The sequence below is a fragment of the Diceros bicornis genome, chromosome 16, assembly GCF_020826845.1.
Source record: "Diceros bicornis minor isolate mBicDic1 chromosome 16, mDicBic1.mat.cur, whole genome shotgun sequence".
NCBI lineage: Eukaryota > Metazoa > Chordata > Mammalia > Perissodactyla > Rhinocerotidae > Diceros > Diceros bicornis.
This window is the reverse complement of record NC_080755.1, coordinates 57,951,532-57,970,747: the sequence shown is the minus strand read 5'-3', so window position 1 is coordinate 57,970,747 and position 19,216 is coordinate 57,951,532.

Below are 19,216 nucleotides of genomic sequence, written 5' to 3'. Positions count from 1 at the left end.
GATACATTTTCTCCCTCATAGCATCAAGTATTCTTTATGTCTTTTTTTTTTTTTTTTTTTGGTGAGGAAGATCCACCCTGAGCTAACATCTATGCTAATCCTCCTCCTTTTTTTTCCCCAAAGCCCCAGTAGATAGTTGTATGTCATAGTTGCACATCCTTCTAGTTGCTGTAAGTGGGATGTGGCCTCAGCATGGCTGGAGATGCCGTGTGTCGGTGCTCGCCCAGGATCCGAACCTGGGCCACCAGTAGTGGAGTGCGTGCGCTTAACTGCTAAGCCACGGGGCCAGCCCAAGTATTCTTTATTTCTGAAAACTTTCATAGTTTCCATTTTTTCTCATGATTCTTTAGCATTTCAAATGATAATTTATATAATTATCTTGCAACGAATAAATAGAAATTGTTCATTTCCCTTTTAGGTCAGAACCAACCATCCTTTGTGAGTAAAGAATCTTTTGTCATATTTTATTAAAAACTTCATTCCAACTGAGAATACATAGCGACATTGTAGTATTTAAGATGGAAATAAGTAAAAAAAAAACTGATTAAATAATAAAAATGAACCAACTAATAAAGTTTTAATGAAAGCAAGTGAGACCAAAAATTTTTCATGGTCCAGAAATTAGATGAGTTTGTAGGGGCAGAAAAGGTGAGCTGAGATTGATGTGCAAGCAAAGATTCCAGCAGATGGTGATATCATGTCACCATAATACTAGTATGTAGTAAATAGTATTATTAGTCTAGTATTAGTCTAGTATAGTACAGTATAGTGTAGTATCGTATACCATACCATAGTATAGCAACAATTGGCAGAGATTTTCATATAAATACAGGAGTTTAGGGAAAAGGCTTGGGTGCCTGAAATTCTCTGAAGAAAGTGAGAATCAAGTTACAGAAGAACCAGAGTCTAGGCAAAGATCTATCCTAGTACTCTCAACTTTTCAAGAATTTTTGAGAAGCTCTTGTTTTTTGTGTGTAAAGAGTCCAGTTTCTGGATGAAAATACAAGGGCAGCGTTTACCTGGCAACAAAATGAATGTTCTGTGCTGGATGGATATTGGCCAAGAGTTTCCTGTTTCCCACTATCCACGGTGAGTCTGGTCCTGAGTCCAGCGGTTCTTCGTCCACCTAGCCTAGAATCACAATCAGATCCACACATCAGCCTTGTTGGAATCCCTCCTGACTGCAGTATTTGGAGAGAGATGCGCAAGACTTAAGACATTGGCTTTCCAAGTTTAAGGAATTCATAAGGATTCACTGTTAATTATTTCAAATTAAATGTAATAATCTAGAAAACCTCTGATCTCAAATGCATGTCTAATCTCTTACATTGAAGTGACAGTGTTTCTTGTTTCCTACTCTTTAGCATGAAAACTCAGTCACAACAGTTTCTTTCAACTGTATCTTATGAATGCAGTCTGATATTCTTGCCAATCAGCAGGAAAGGAGAAGTAGAGTATTAATTTTATGAAGTACTTGGCAAGCCTTGCATGACACTTCAGAAGAGAATTATAAATATCGTTAACACTATTAAATTAGATGCTTCAATTTAAAGTTGTAGTTAATTACTTTACATATTGACAAAATTATCACAGCTGGGTATTTTAAACATCACCCTTGATGTACAGTACATATAATTTTATGTAACATATTAGCTTTTCAAAATAGTTTTCCTTCTCATTAATATTACTAGTACTACTTACAAATACTTAAAGCTTTTTTTTTTTTTTTTACTTTTATTGAGTTATGTTGTTAAAAGAAAAACAATTACAATATATGGGGAAGATCCAGTAAACTTTGGTTCATGTTGCTTTGGTTGCTCAAAAACACATAGATAAAACTTTCTGAGAATAAAAGTGAGAATTCTAGAAATATTTTGTTCTGAAAAATCTCCAAATATATCAAATATAAATGTATATGTGTGTATGTATGCTCTACTCCTGAATATGGCTCACAGTTCATTAGTTATTTGCCATAATTATGATTATGACTGACTCATAATAATCCAAGGTGACTAGATTATTGCAAGACCATTCTGATATTCTCATAAATGGTACTATATATGTACATTTGTGGAACTGTCATTATTTTATTACATATACATGAATTGGGAACAAAATATAGTTAATTGTTAAAATGTGAGTAATATTTTTTAAAAAAAAAAAGTAGGCTTTCCAAGGATTCAGTGTGTCAAATGATTGGAGTATTCTCTGAACAAGATGTTAGTATAAAGGCATTTGTTCATAGGAATCAGAAGAAACAAATAAAAAAATTATGGAAAATTCTAAAGATGAATGTTTGTATATAGGATGTACCATATATGATCTGTAAGTGTTAAGACTTAATTGTTTTATCTATTTATTTATTTTTTTGTGAGGAAGATCAGCCCTGAGCTAACATCTGTGCTAATCCTCCTCTTTTTGCTGAGGAAGACTGGCTCTGAGCTAACATCTATTGCCAATCCTCCTCCTTTTTTTTTTCCCCCCAAAGCCCCAGTGGATAGTTGTATGTCATAGTTGCACATCCTTCTAGTTGCTGTATGTGGGACGCGGCCTCAGCATGGCCAGAGAAGTGGTGCTTCAGTGCGCACCCGGGATCCGACCCCGGGCCGCCAGTAGCGGAGTGTGCGCTCTTAACCGCTAAGCCACGGGGCGGGCCAAAGACAATTATTTTAGGAGGAACCTAAAACATAGTTAACTTATATTTTGTACCTAGATTTTTTATTGAGTTTGTTGAGTTCAATTGGGAAAAATGGGGTCCTCAGGGGGCTGAGTTAACCACAAAATAACTTTAAGTCTCTCTTTGACTTGAGTAAGTCTAAGAATGAATTAACCATTTGTGTATAAAATTATTGAAAACTAAATTTAAAATAGAGAACTATTTTATTCTCAGGTTGGCTACCAAATGTTCATACACTTTTACATTAAATGAAATTGAATGTTAACCATTAAAGGAGAATCCTATATCCACTGGCAGGGGAATATTTCAACAGGAGCTGGATGACAGGGTGGAACTGGGCCAGGAGGTGTAAAACTCTGCACGTGAGGTCAAAAGCTGCAATTCCTTTGGAAACTGGAAATTCTGTCTAGCTGAGTGCCAAGCACAATGAGAATACAAAAGTTCTTCACAAAAAAACATTATTGCTCCAAATTTTACATGTTTCTTAGGTCACGACGTGAGTCTGTGAAGTGAGATGAGTGCTTGGTGTAGTCAGCAAAAAAATCCCTGCAGAATTTGAAGTTTGCCTAAAAGCCTACACTTCACTTTAACTCAGTGAAGAGTTTTTAGTCCATTTCTCTTTACTGAAATCTCCATGGTACACTTTCAGGGCCTTGTATTTCTACTTGATTTTTGGTTTACTCTCTCCATTATTGTCAAAGCAATTATTCTGTATCTGTCATCTATTCAATTTATTTAATTAATTAATTGCCATCTGTTTAATTTTCCTAATATTGGCATGGTGCTTTCAGGTTTCTGACTGAGACACTGGCAGGTTTTTGTCTCTTTAGCCCTGTAAGAATGCAGGTTTAATTCTGACATTTGAAGTTTTCAGCTTAGCCTTTAAGCTTTGTGTTCTTGAAGCCTCAGCATCTGCCAAAATGACTTAAAGGTGAGACAGGCCACTTGTCTGAGGTAGGCCGCTCTGTAGAAGATTTTGTTTCCTGAGTAGCACAAGACTGCAACAGATTTTCACTCCATCTTTTATAAACTCAGATGTGGCGTCAGAACTCAACTAATTGATGTCTCATGGAGAAAACCATCTCTGTGTTCGAGGCCCTTTAATCTCCAGTTTGGACTCCATATACACAAGATACCTGAACGCTGTGCTGGTTTCTCTTTCCTCCAGCGTAAGTTCTCCACCGCTCCAGAGCCCAGAATCACCAGTCCCTGGATGGGGGGCAAATATCCAGAGAGAGTTAGCTCATCTTACAATGGTGTTCCCCCTCTGAAATTTGACTACATATAGTCTTCATTGTTTCCACAACTTGCAGATGCTTTAAAACATAACCACGTAATTTCTGCTTATTATTTAAGTTGACGTAGAGGGAATATGGGCCTGCTGCAGCTGTTGGTTATCACTCTCAGAAGTGGAAGTCCTCTCTTCCTGCTTTTCAGTACAATAATATCATTTCAAAGTTTTAGAAATATGTACATCAAAAAGTTGCTCCTCTGTATGCCTTTAGAGGAAACTTACATCCATTTCTATATTAAAGTGGTAAGTTCCACCCAAAAAATAAATAAATATGAAAACACTTAATGACCCGAGGTTTGCCCTCACTTTAGAAGGACTGTTTATTTAGACCAAAGGAAAAAGCTGGCCGTTTTGACACAAACTAGTGAAGATCTGAGAATGGTCTGTCAATTGTTCTGGAACCATTCGTGTGAATGTATTTTTTTCACTATGAATGTGAAAAATATTTTTTGTAAAGACTAAGGAAATGAAGAAGTAAATGTTAATTTTACATAGACCATCTAAATAGTAAACATGACAGGGTAAAACTAATCATGAAATGAGAAGAATCTAGGGAACAACACTTCAACAATTTAACATTAACCAATATCATGAAAATACATTTAATTCACATGAAAATATCTAACAACTACAAGGGAGTAGCATCAATTTTCCAACACGCATACACACATACAGAAACTGCCAGATAACACTGTTAAAATAACTTCCTAATGCTTCATTTATGAAGCAATAAGTGTTTTCACTTTGGTTAGATAGTCAAATCACTTTTAACATTTAAAAGTGAATATAAGGTTACTGAAATATAGGTGGAGGAGAATACAAGCATCTAGATAAAAAGGACTATTCAGAAAATACATTTAAAAATTAGTTAAACTGAATCTTCAGATTGTCTGTCATGTAGGAAGAGTAATAGTTTTAAATAAAATAAATGCATTTATTTAAATCATGTGGTTTTAAACTGATGTTTGAAAAACCAGATGTTTATTGATATTGAGTATCTGGACAATTTAGCAAGACTACGTCTAACCACCTTTAAAAATGGATCAAAAGCAAATTGTGATATGCCTTAAACACTATTAGGCAAGCATATCAACTTTCATCTTCAACTTAGTATTTAATAACATTCAAAGACCAACAGCAGTCATTTTGGTTGACTGTAAAGGATATTTATGGGCAATTGGAAGCAGCAAAATTACTTATTACAGACGATGCATTTTGCAAATATTATCCGAATTCAATGCAGAGGAACTATGTGGAAATGGTATATTTTTTTTAACTGAAACTATGTGCTATAAAACATTGAGGTTTTAATCAGTTTACATGCAGGTGCAGGAGAAGCCCTTTTTCTTGTCAATTTAACATAAAACTCGCTGCTTTGAAGTTCTATGTTTAAATGGATTGAGGAAATTTTTAAATGATAATTATTCTAAAAACAGGGTTGGATTTTGTTTAAAGATTTGAAAAACTCTAGTATTTTACAAAAAAAAACCTTGTCATTATATTTTGATCTTGCTTATATTTTTATGCATTGGAAAGAAAAAACTACAATATCTGAAACAGCAAGTTCTACAATTTTTATACAAGAAAGATCTTTGTAAATTGTTGGATATTTTTCTAAACTTTATTTTTCTAACAACTTCTATCAAAGTAGTACAAAACCTGGAAAAACTCTTGCTTTATAAGGTGAACTAAAAAGTTGCTCGACAAAGTAGATAATATACAGCTTCCTTTGAAACGTAAAGGACTTGCTCAAAATAACCATTATTGACTTTGCATGATTTCTAGAATTCGCACCAGAAAAATCACTATTTTATGCCAGTTTATTTGCTAACTAAAGGTCCTTAGCAAAAGAAATGAATGTTGCCTAGGAGAATTAACACAATTTAATTCAATAAAAATTCAAAGAAATTTCAACAACCATTCATTTATCAAATACACTGTTTATCTATTATGTATATGGCATTGGCCTGGATGCTGAAGTGACATGAAGAATAAAACATAGCTCCTGTCTGAATTAACACCCAATCAAAACGATTATGAGACAAACAGTTATAGAAGACTTCTGATTTAAAACTGCATTCTGTACCTCTGACATAATCCCTCCCGTCTTGCAAGTACAAGATTTATAAAAATCTAGAAAAGATGAAAAGTGATAAATACTTTGTCCAATCAAATAGCCAGACTTTTGCCAGAATCTGAGAGAAATTTTAACCAAGTGTAATACAAGTAACTTGGACGGAGAAGGTATAATTTGGGGGGCAAATACTTCTTCAACTGGAAATGTGACGAACTCAAGTATGTGCATGGAGACAGAAAAAGTCTGTCCTTCGTTAATTGACTGCTCCCTGGTTCAGAATCACAATATTTTTAAAAAGGAAAAAAATGGCAAGCATTCACGTTCTGAGTGGTGCATGCCTAATTTGTAAAACAATTACAGTGTTGTCTTCAAAGAAAAGCAGCTGTAGATTAGACAGCGTCAATAGATCCCCACTACATGGACATATTTTAATTATAATGAATACAAAACCTTATTTTTAAATGCTCAATAATATTAATCAAAATATAAGATTGAAATGATAAAGAAATACTCAGAGTATACCTCGATTGCTAAGTCAAAGTTCCAAAATAACAACGGCCAAATCAATCCATGGCTTCTTGAAGTTTACAATGCCTGGCTTGACCATATATACAGAAATGAATAAGAGAGACACAGGCAAAAGAATTTGAAGAAGAACCTTAAAAGAAAAAACACTCAAAAGACATTTGGAGGAATGAATGAAATAAAACTGTCAGACTGGATAGCGACAAAAAAGAGAAGGAGTAAAATATCAGTATTGCTGTAACTGAAACGGGAAATCAGTGCTGGGAAGTGGTTGAAGATGAACATGGGGAAGCAGGGAAAGACACTGAAGTGTTGACTTTCAGACACAAGAACTCTTTCAGTTGATAAAATTTGTGAATTACTGAGTGGAAACATTCAATAGACTATTAAAGATAATTTACTAAAACTCAGAAGATATGAGGGCCAAATACAGAGGAGAGCTGATGCTGATAAAATGGATCCATTGCAAGGAATAAAATGATCAACAAAAACAGCAGCAGAATGAAGGACTGGCCTTTTATAATGCCCATAATGGAGGATAAGAGAAACTTGCAAAAGAGATTCAGAGAGAATAATCAGGCAATTAGACAAAGAAACAGAAAAGTGTATCACATCTTTTGAGGCATAAGATTCAAATCATTAGGTCAATTTTATTCATCCCAAAGTACACTTAGAAACCCTTTGAGGACCACAATTTGAGATCTGTATATTTCTTTGCCTTAAGCACTGGAATAGACTTTAAGAAACAGATGCAGGACTTAGGCTCCTTTAGAATTATTGATATATGAAGATATTAACCTTTAACTCTTAGTTGAATGAGATGCTCCCACTCTGAGAAACACGGAGAAACTTAAGGGACAGAGCATTCACATCTTTGTTGGTAATAGTGAATGTTGCCTAGTGAGAAAGGAAACAATGGTTGTTTGCCAGCAGTTCAGGGAGGGAGAAATGTGAATAGGTGAAGCACAAGGTATTTTTTAGGATGGTGAAACTATTCTGTCTGATACTGTAATGAAAGGTATATGACACTATGCATGTGTCAAAACATACTTAACTTGACAGCAAAAACAGTGTGCCTTAATTTATGCAAATTTTTAAAAATCATTCATGTGTTCTTGGAATCCCAAAATGGAATGTAAAATATGACCAAATATTCTAACTGTATTATGAATGGATGAACCAGCCCCTCTGAAGGTGGTGGGGAGAAAGGTGCTGACCTTAGTAATTTTGTAAATGAATGGAGCCTGTAAGGCTAAGGCAAATAAACTACACATAAGCACCTTACTCTAGTTGATAAAGTTGTTTCCCACAGAGGTATGGGTTAACAATTCTGAAATCCCTATGTATGTATTGGAATTGAATAATTAAGTAAATGAATGGTGGGTCTTGGGAATTAGGTTTCTCACTGTTGTAGTGGGAGGATGACTAATGCTAGCACTGGGGCAGGAAATATATAAGGCAAGCCTGGAGCATTTTTTAGGACCAGAAAGTAAGGAAGTGTTCAAAAAACAAAACATACTGGTATAGATAAGTGAATAAATAAATAAATGGGGAGATGATAGACAAATCATTCCAAAAGAGATGATTCCAAAAAATTTACCTGGATGATCTGCCCTTACAGAGCTCAACTCCCAACATCTTAAATGTGAGCAGCTTATAGTGACTTCCTTCCAAAGAGTATGGTGTGAGAAGGTTGAGGGGAGTAACTTTACAGTGGAGCAGGAGGGAAACCTGGCGAATACCATCTTAGCCAAGTGATCAGGATTAACAATAACAGGGATAAGTCAAGTTGAGAGACTGTATCCTTGATACCATGTGACAACAATGGCGCTTTACCTCTGCGATATTCCTCCCTAAACCTATAAGCCCAGTCTACTCGTGAGAAAAACTTCAAACAAATCCCAGCTGAGGGACATTCTGCAAAATAGCTGCCTACTACTCCTCAAAATTGTCAACATCATCAGAAATAAGGACAGTGAGAAACCCTCACTAAAAGGCATATGGAAGCAGGATGATGAAATGTAATGTATTCTGTGTGGGATCCTGGAACAGAAAAGGACATTAGGTAAAAATAAGGAAATCTGAATAAAATATAGACTTTAGTTAATAATAATGTATTGATATTGGTTCATTGATTGTAACATATGTACTTTACTAACATAATATCTTAATGCTAGGGGAGACTAAGTGTGAGGTATGGAAAGTCTCTGTACTATCTTTGCAATTTTTCTGTACATCTAAAACTGGTCTTAACATAAATTTTTTATGCAAGTAAACAATCAAACATTATATTGGAGAGAAGGGAGAGAAGCCTAAAAAGGGAGAGAAGACTAAAAAGACATGGGTCGTGGAGCAATAAAGAGAATTTAAGATGCTCCTAAAGTCAAATTTTATCACCTGACAAATGTTGCCATTGACAACAGTGAAATGCAAATTATCCCATTTAGAGTTCTAACTGTGACAGAATTTACCAAATATCACTCATTAAACAGTATGATTGTTAGATTTATGCATCAACTCAACTGGGCTAAAGGATGCCCAGATTGCTGGTAAAATATTGTTTCTGGGTGTGTCTGTGAGGGTGTTTCCAGACAAGATTAGCATTTGAATCTGTAGACTGAGTGAAGATTACCCTCACTAATACAGATGGGCATCACCCAATCCATTGATGACCTGAATAGAACAAAGATGGAGGAAGGGTGGATTTTGTCTCTCTCTCCTTGAGCTAGGATGTCCACTGTCTCCTGCCTTGGACATTGGAGCTGCTGGTTCTTACACCAGCACCTCCCCGCCTTCTCCTGACTTGGACTCTGGGCCTTACACCAGCAGACCCCCTCAGTTCTCAGGCATTTGGCCTCAGACTCATTTATACCACCGGCTTCCCTGACTCTCCGGCTTGCAGAAGGCAGATTGTGGGACTTTCTGTCTTCCAAAACCATGTGAGCCAATTCCTATAACAAATCTCCTCTTATGTATGTCTATGTATATCCCATTGGTTCTGTTTCTCTGGAGAACTCTGATTAATACAAACAGAAAAATAAAAGTAGGAAAAGCTTTTATCTCTTCAGTCTATGCTATCGGCATAGTTCTAACATTTGTAAATCTCTGCTCTTTTGGCCACTATTTGCAATCTAGGCACATATGAATTATAAATTATTATAATTCTCAGTATTAAAATTTATTTTCTTTCTTCCTTTTTCTTTCTCTCACAATATATGTGAACACATTTAGCTTATTTACTAAATTGTCTTTTTCTTGAAGATTTGTCAATCTCTTGTGTATATTCATAAAGTTATTTTCAATAGAAGATTATATACACGCATGTATAAATATTTAATCTTGCTTCCTCAACTAAATTTCTAATAATTTGAAGATGACTTGAAATTATTTGTATTCCATGGTGCCCAATCCAGCATGGATTAAGTGATAATATAAATAGTAATCAAATAAATTAACTAACATTTGAACAAACATATATGATTATAGTTGCATAATTAATTATTTTGAACTATTTGAATTGAATGAACTTATATAATTTGCATATCCTTTTACAAGTAACTAACTGGTGAATAAACACTCCCAAATCACACTTAACGTTTACAACTCTCGTTCATAATTTTCTATCTTCATTAATCAGTACTCTTGGTTGCATGTAACAGAAATCTGAATTAATATGGTTAGGTGATAGGGGTCTTTTTTGATGTTTTTATCAAAGTGGCCAGGGTAGGTTGGCTACAGGCGTTGTAATACGTAGGTACTCTCATGATATGAAGAGCCCGTCTTTGCATTTTGGAACTCCCCTTCCCTCCTTCTTAGTTCTTTTTGTAGGCATGTTTCATCTGGTAGCAAAATGGCCATAAAAATTTAATCCTTTCATTATACCAGCGTAACAAACTAGTGTATATTAGTTTCCTAGGGCTGCCGTAATAAACTGCCACAAATTTTCTGGCTTAAAACAATAAAAATTTTATTCTCTCGCAGTTCTGCAGGCCGGAAGTCTGAAATCAAGATGTCAGCTGAATTGGTTCCTTTTGGAGGCTCTGAGGGACAATCTGTCCCATGTCTCTTTTCTAACTTTTGGTGACTGCTGGCAATCCTTGACACCCCTTGGCTTTTAGCTACATCACACCTATCTCTGCCTTGGTCTCCATTTGTCCTCCTCTGTTTTTCTGTGTCTCACATCTCCCTTTTCTTTCTCTTATGAGGACACCAGCTACTGGATTTACAGGTATCAGGAATTAGGACTTGGACATAGCTTTTTGGGGGACACTATTCAACCTATCTACACAGTGTGATAGAAGTGCCTTTTTATCTCAGTGGTTCCAAAAATGTGCAAGGGGGGAATAGCGTTTGCTGCCCAACCTGTTTGGATCAAATGCCCACTCATGAATTAATCGAGGTCAGGGGAAAAAGTACATTCATTGCCCCGGCCTGGGCCTCTGCCCATCCCTGAGGTCAGAATGCAGGATTTGCCTCTTCTTATTCTGTGAACTAAGTATAGAGGGGTTAGTCATCAAAGGAGAACTGGGTTTTGTTCCCACAAAAAGAAATACTTAACAGCTGAATCATAGATAATCACAATACTATTCATATCTGCAGATGAATAGTATTTACGGGGTAAATGGATTTTTGCAAATTATAACAAAGTCAGGAAAATACGATTTTATTACAGAACAACTTAGATATAACAACATAGAGAGATTTTTTTTTGCCCCCACAAATAATGTTGGGTCCTATTCCTATAGCATTATAACATGAGCATACTAATCATGAAAATTCCCAATTAGCTCCGAAATAATTAGAATGAAAGGCACAATGCACATATTTATAGTTGACACATTACATTTTCAAGTATATTTTGAAAGCAATAAGTCAGATTTACTTTCTGAAAACGCAGCTGAGAATTCATAGTTAGAGAATTTAAAAACTGAATGTGCCTAAAGACACTCAAATATTTTTCTTCATTGATTGCATTTTTTTAAAGGATGAACTATTAAATCCAAAGAAATGAATAGAGGATTATGGACTTACACTTGTATGTTATGCATGCTTTTCATGCTACTTAGCAAGACATAGATTTTTGTCATCTCTAAATCAGTCAGTCAACAAAATTGCATTCTAGAATGAAAATATCATCCATAGACAACATAGTTCATGCAACTCTTTTGGGTACATTTTCTTGACTCTGTGTTCTTAGCCCTTTCGAATACTAGTGTTCTAAATAATATAGAAAGGACAAAAGTCATTAACAGATTAGTCAAATCTCCACTAGCAATACTTAGTTGCTTGGATGCATTGTTGGTGGAAGATGGTGAAAGTCAGAATTCTAAGATGGTCTCTAAAACCCTCACTCACTGGGGTACACATCCTCTATAATCCCCTCCCCTTCATGTGGGTGGAAACTGGGACTATGATGGGTTGTCACTCCTGTGTTTAGGTAACCTTACATGGCAAAGCTGATGGGATTTATCAGGTGTAATGAAGGTCCCAAATCAGTTGATTTGAGTTAATTTAAAGGGACATTATTTTGGGTAGGCATGATGTAATCAGGTAAAAACACTTACAAGAGGGACCCAGCTCTTAAAGGGAGCAGGATTGAAACCAGCGCAGACTCCGTGTTGCTCGCCCTGAAGAAGCAAGCTGCCATGAATTCCACAGTCACAAGGAAACGATTCCTGCCAACAATCTGCAGAAACCTGGCAGCAGATGGTTCCCTAGTCAAGCTTCTACATGGCAAAGCAGGCCAGCAGACACCTTGAGTTCAGGATGTGTGTTGATTTAAGCCACTAAATTTGTGATAATTTGTTATGGAGCAACAGAATATTAATCCAAAGATAAAATAATAGAAACTATAAATAGGATTTTCTGTTTGTTACATTTTCTAGATATGCTAGCTCCAGAGGATATTTATTGCCACATTCAAGTTAGAGGAGAGTGTTTTGATAATAAACAGCATTCCAGTATACTAAATGCCATTCTTACAAGCAGAGCAGAAGAGAGCCATCCTAGAGGCTGTGATGAGGAAAAATGGGAGTGGAGAAGTTGGTATCGGCTATAAACGAGCCATATGTGGGGATCTAAGAGGCAACAATCTTGTAAAATGGAATAGAAGTCCTTGTCTTAAAACTATCAAGCAAGAACACAATTTTTACCTGGATTTTATGTTCTTTTGGAGTAACTCAGAGGCTGATGATGAAAATTATGGGGGAAGGAGCTAACGCACCTGATTTGCTCTAATTACATGACTTGGGCTTTGAATCAAGTTGTCTTATGGGAATTAAGGACTGTTTTGCTGTTGATGGAGAAAAGCCCAATCTTGCAGAAATATTGATGTGTTTAATCAGTAGAACAACAGAAGGCTGTTCATGTTTGTCCGGTAGAGCAGTAAGCATCAGTGAAGTCTCCAAGGGACAAGAGTGACTTGGCAGATGGATAGAGAATAGAAATAACAGCAAATCAGGAAGAGGTACTACTTAGTATGACCATCAGGAATATTTGACAGTGAATGGCATGACCTTTGTAACTGGATTATGACTGAGAATTAGGACTATAATTTGGAGGTTAGCAGATGATAGGGAAAAAATACAAACTGCAGAGAGAGCCAGAATAGTAGAGGAATTGGAGATGCACTAGGTGGTTTATCAAGATTAGAATTCAGGCACTTGGAAAAAATATAGAACTATAAATGGAAATAGAAATAGATATAAGTATGGATATGTATATGGATGTAGAGACATAGATATATGTTAATTTGTGCATTGCTTAACCTGTTTTTGTTTAATCAAATTATGACTTTATTGTTATACCAATTTAAAGAATTTATTTGGGGTAGAGTAAAGGTACTCAGTCTGAATAGATGTGAAAAAGCCCAGGCAGATATTCAGTTGTTTCATAATTGCTCTCACAGCTACTCCTTAATTACAAGCTCAAGAAGATAAAATCTACCTAAGAGACGGCCCCCTTCAAATTCCAGCCCCCACACTTGAAAGCATCCTTCTATTCTGTGGTTTCCTTCTGGTTACATGGGAGCAGCGCCTCTCCCCTGCCTGAACCTAACCCTTCACATGTACTCTGATTTCCAGCCTCCCTCGCCCTTTTTAGACACCAAGGGACCATTCATTATAGTCTTTCTTTCTTGGATTTTGGGCTTTTCTTTCTTTTGGACCATTCTCCCCAGCAATTTAGTGTGTTCACATTTCTGTTATATGCCAAAAAGGCTCACTTGTACCCATGGTACCCCCAGCTACTGCTTTCGCTTTCGCCCCCCTTCCACAGACAAAACATTCTTGAGTTTACTATACTGATGGTTTCCAGCCTTCTCAAACCTTTTCGTTTCTCAAAGCATGGCAATCAAAGTTCAGTCTCCCATCGCTCAACTGAAATGCTTCTCCAACGACACCAATGATGCAGATTGTCACTCTCTCCTTTCTTGATTCTGTGGCATCAGTGCATCTAGTTTTTCTCCTACTCTGCATACTTTGTTGACTCTTCCTCCAATTTCCATTCATTTAAGATCTGTATGACAGAATTCTTTTAGGGCCTATGCAATTCTTTGTTCCATCTTAGTCAGCAAGAAAGGCGAACAGAGAACAATGAGCCCTCTCAAAACCCACCCCCACCCAGAAGGATATCCTTACTATTTGGCTCTTGAATAATTTCTGGCTAATAAGAACACAAATATTTCTAATTATTAATAAGTAGTCCATGATATTGTTATAATTTAAAAACTAAATGATCGCTTTCTCTCTTCCAAATTCCTATTTTTTGTTTGATTTATAAGGAAAATAACTAATTTTCTAATTTTCATACATTAAAAAAATTATGTTTGAAAGGAGTAGTTTCCTTTTTTTCCCTAAATTAAGCAACCAAAATTTCAAATAGTTTCAAGCAATCAATTATTTTTTATGTCTCAAATTAAATAGATATACATAGTGTATACACTCAGACAAATGTTCCAATATGACTTAGACTTACAGAAACTTTCATACTTATATCCTGGTAAGCATATTTATAAAGCAATTGATCTTTAGATCCTTCTTATTTTTCTTCTCTTAAGACCGTTTTCTTTCCCAGTTCCTGAGCCGTTGCCACTTCGCTCCAGGATAATGACTCCAAACACACTCTTCTACTACTCAACCACAAAGCTTTTCAGGGGATATTTCCCTCATGGCCTAGAAAGTAATTGCTTTCTTAATCTCTGTCAATCTCATGAAGATAAAATGTTATTGCTTGAATAATTCATTCTCTTAAGGTTATTTACAATTTTAAAAAGTACTGCAGAAAGTATCTCTTTACCCAAAGGAAAGAATTCTTAACAGTGGAAATTTTAGTACTGACAGACTGGTTTTTAGGATTGGCACTTCAAACCATACATCTCTCTGGCTGATCTCTACCAAGCTCTAGTTCATGCAATACTAGTCCTTCCTATAACTAAGGAGGTCTCCATTCACCGAAGGTTTACTTTTTGAGATTTCTAAATGTTCCTCCCTGTAATTTTCATTATTGAATTCCATTCTATTTTTTTGGAAATCTTTTGTTGCATTTTTAGTCACTTTGAACAGTCTTCATTCATTCTTTAGGCTGAAAACCCATTCCCTTAGCTTTATTTCATTAGTTTGATTTCCAATCCCATCATTATTTTTAATGCTTTCCTGAAATTGTCTTTAAATTGCACATGTTTTCTCATAGTAATGAATCATAGACTTAGACTTGCACTTTAGAAATGAGAAGATGATATTGCATATAAGGAATTTCACATATTAAATTGCAGTTTAGATGTTGATTACTAACAAATGTATATCTCCTCTTGCCTCAACTTAATATCCATATATCCAACTACCAATTCAACATCTGTTTAGACATTTAATAGGCATCTCAAACTGACTGGACCCAAACCAAAATCTGCCTTGCCACCTCCTTTCCTGCTTCTCTACAGCCAGCAAACGCTCTTCCTACAGACTTCCCCATATCAGTAAATGGAAATTCCATCCTTACCTTTGCACAGGCCAAAAACATGTCAACATTGCTCTTTATTTTTCTATTTCCATGACATCTCACAATGAGGCAGAAAATTCTGTCATCGTTACTTTGCAAATATGTCCACATTGTTTGTTTTTACTACATCTTCTCCGATCGCCCCAGTCCAAACCAACATCTTCTCTTACTCAGATTATTGAAATTACTACCTAATTGCTTCCCGGCCTCCACTCTCACAGCATTTCCATCCGTCAGGTAGCAGCCAGATAGTCTTTTAAAATACTCTTCTGCTCAAAACCTTCCCATGGCTTCTCTTTAAGAGAGCTGATTTAACGGCCCAGCCTGTTAATTCTATAATCTGTGTCATTGTGGGGTCTTTATTTCTGATTGATTTTTCTCCTCCTCATGTGTGGCATTTTCCTGTTTTTTGCTTTTTGCATATATTTTTGCATATTTTTTGTAATTTTTCATGACATTCCAGACATTGTGACTTTGTTGGTTGTTAGACTGTTTTGTTTTTTTTCTTAATTCCCCTGACTAGATGGGCTTTGCTCTGGGCTGTGATTAAGTTACTTGGAAATAGATCATTTTGAGATTGGCTTTTAGACTTTGTTAAGTGGATTCAGAACAGCCTCAATCTAGGGATACTTTCTCTACGACTGAAAGGCTTCCCTTCTTTTGTCCCTGAGGAACTTTGCTTAATTCCCTCCCCTCATTAGGATCCCCATTAAGATGGAGGTATCCCCATTAGGATAATTCTCTCACCCCATTAGGATAGAGGTACACCAACTATTCTCAACACTGTGTGAGCTTCCAAAATTGTTCCTCCTGAAGTCCCTGGGGCAGAGGGCTCCACTGCTTGTGAGACATTGTGCTGCCTCATCCATGGGTTGTTTTCCCTCGAACAAAGGACATCAAGCTTGTTACTAGATTGTATTATTTTTGTCATTTGACACCAACATGCTATCCAGTGAATTCTAGACTGCTTGGACTCCCTGACCTCTGAATTCTGACTCTTCTACTCAGGAAGATTCTAGGTTGTGTTTGGGTTAGCCCTCTCTGCTCTCTGTCCTGAAAACTCTTTTCAGAAAGTAAGGAGGACTGTTGTGGGGCTCACCTTGCTTGGTTGCTTTCTTTCAGGGGTCACTGTCCTGAGCTGCTTATAGTTCAATCAGAAAATTGTTGCTACAGATATTTTGTCCAGTTTTTTAAAGGTTGTTTGAGGCAGAGGGTAAATCTGTTCCTTGTTCCTCCATTTTGACTGAAAGTGGAAGTCTAGAAATACTTCTTATGGAATCAAGTTTCTGCAATCTTTTTTTTTTTTCCAGGTAGACCTGTGTCAATAAATTCAGTGTACAAACAAGATCTTCTAGAATTAATCCTTCTACCCCAACTCAATAATATTATCTGATTTTTAGAAAGTTTTAACATAACAACAATTAACGAACTTCCCCTTTATTTTGCTTAAGTCCATAAGATCGCGCGCGCGCGCGCGCGTGTGTGTGTGTGTGTGTGTGTGTGTGTGACTTTTGTCTTTACTCTGCAGTTGCCTTTAGGGAAATTGCCTGACCTGAATGGAGTTATACCTCAAACTATGATACTATCACTTTTTGATTAGATAGTGTATCATCTACTACTGAAACGGTCATATACTACCATTCATGTTGTTTTTCTGCATATGTTTTCTGCTCCTTGGTTCAAGTCAATTTCCTTGGTCCACTTTAACTGTAGTGTATTAAATTACTGGCTACTCCAAGAGGTGCCAGTCTCATTGCTAAGTAATTTTTCCTTGTCCTAATGCCTCTTCTGGCACCAATCCATACACATTATGGTCACAGTACACATTACCCCCTGGTCATCTAAGTTTGGACAAATATCAAACCAAAGCCAAGAAAGTAAAATTTGAAATGAAGAATGACGTAAATTAATGCAAAATAACATTTGGAATATCAAATTTTTGAATTTTTTTCTACTACATTATTTTCTAGGCATTTTTTTGGGACACTGAAGAAGAGAAAATAGTGGAAAATACTAGTGTTTTAAATTTTCTTAAAGAAAATACTTTGTAGTCAAGTAGAAATTATTCACAACAAAACATTAAAAGGAAATGAAATAATAATTGTTGTTAATGCTAAAAATTTTAATCTATTAAAAATACTCAATGTTTACAATAAATGTTTTCTATATTCTTTTAGGAAAAACCAACCAATTAGTTGTATCAGTTTTGGCAATGCAGCGAAGTATTTTAAAATGACTTTGGGAAATAGAATTATGAAATTGTTCATTTTTTAAAATTCAATATTTTTTATCTGATAAGTCTTTGTTTTTTCTAAGTGTAGCCTTTTCAGCATCCACTTTCTCTTTTCTCTTAAGGTAATGTCCATGTTAGTCTACCCAAGCTACTTCTGCAATCTATATGATTTTTCTTCAGCACCGCACGTATATGCCTTAGAACATAGTTCTTTACTTATACTTGAAGCCAATTTTTCACACTTTCTCATTAAGTTTTCAACTTTTATGTTCTTTTAACATTTCACAAAGACATCCACTTTATAACTACCTTTCCATTTAGAATAGCAACAAAGAAGCAGAAATAGGATTTTAAAATCAGTTCTTTATTGATGTGAAAAAAATAGATTTTATTGTCCGGTAGCAACCTAATCACTGTACAGTACAACAGCAAGACTGCACACACACACACACACACACACACACAGCAACCTCCAAAATCTATAACTGAGCTTAAATTATCTTCCCCGCTGAGGCGTCCCTGCCAGTAGCCTAGTCAGGATCATTCTCTAAGTAAAGCTGGGTTTCTGAAATTCTAGAATCTGTAGTTCTTTCTCATTTAATAGTAGAAGGGGATATAAAAAAATTAACATAATTTTCCTCTTTTTGCTAGTCTACTGAATAGGCCTCAGTGCCTTTCAGTTGTGGAGGTAGGCTGGAAGGATAATGGATTAAAGCTCTTGTTTATTTTCTCTAACCAGGGATCAAGTGAATTTCTTAGGCTGGGGGACAGATCCTATTTCATCTCTCTCTTTTTTTGGTCATGCTTTCCCCATATTGTCTAAATTTTTTAAAATCTCAGCTTTTGCCCTTGTTCTATAGAAATAATTATTTTTTGTTGTTGTTTCTGTAAGGAGATATATTAGATTCCCAATGTTATATACTACACCCAGGATAATTTTTCTCCCAAAAACTCTTCATCTATCATTCGTTTTTCCTACGTATTTTCTTTTTTTTTAATTGTTTCTTTGTACCTATCCTTTATTGTTCCTTGTGTTCCTTCTTGTAACACATGGCTGTGTTCTGAGTTTCTGTAATATCTACCACTGTGAAGCCAGCTGAGCTCAGCACTGTCAGGCTGTGCCAGATGCAGGGCCATGTCCGCTGGGTCTAAGTGGAGATTCCTCATGCAGCCCAAATTCTTTGATTTCTCCTTGAAACCAACCAGGGCATAGGTTTGCTCCAGCTAAAGGCCTCAAATCTGTGTTTCTCTTGTGCGAAACAAATGACTAGTATTTTTCACCTTAACATATCCCACTTAGTAGAGGGCTTTGTCTGAGATCTGCAGCCATGGATGTGATCCCTTAACATCCTCCTGTATCCTCATTTTATCTTAATGGTCGTTTAGAGGTCTCCAATTTTTGATTCAGGGTTCTAA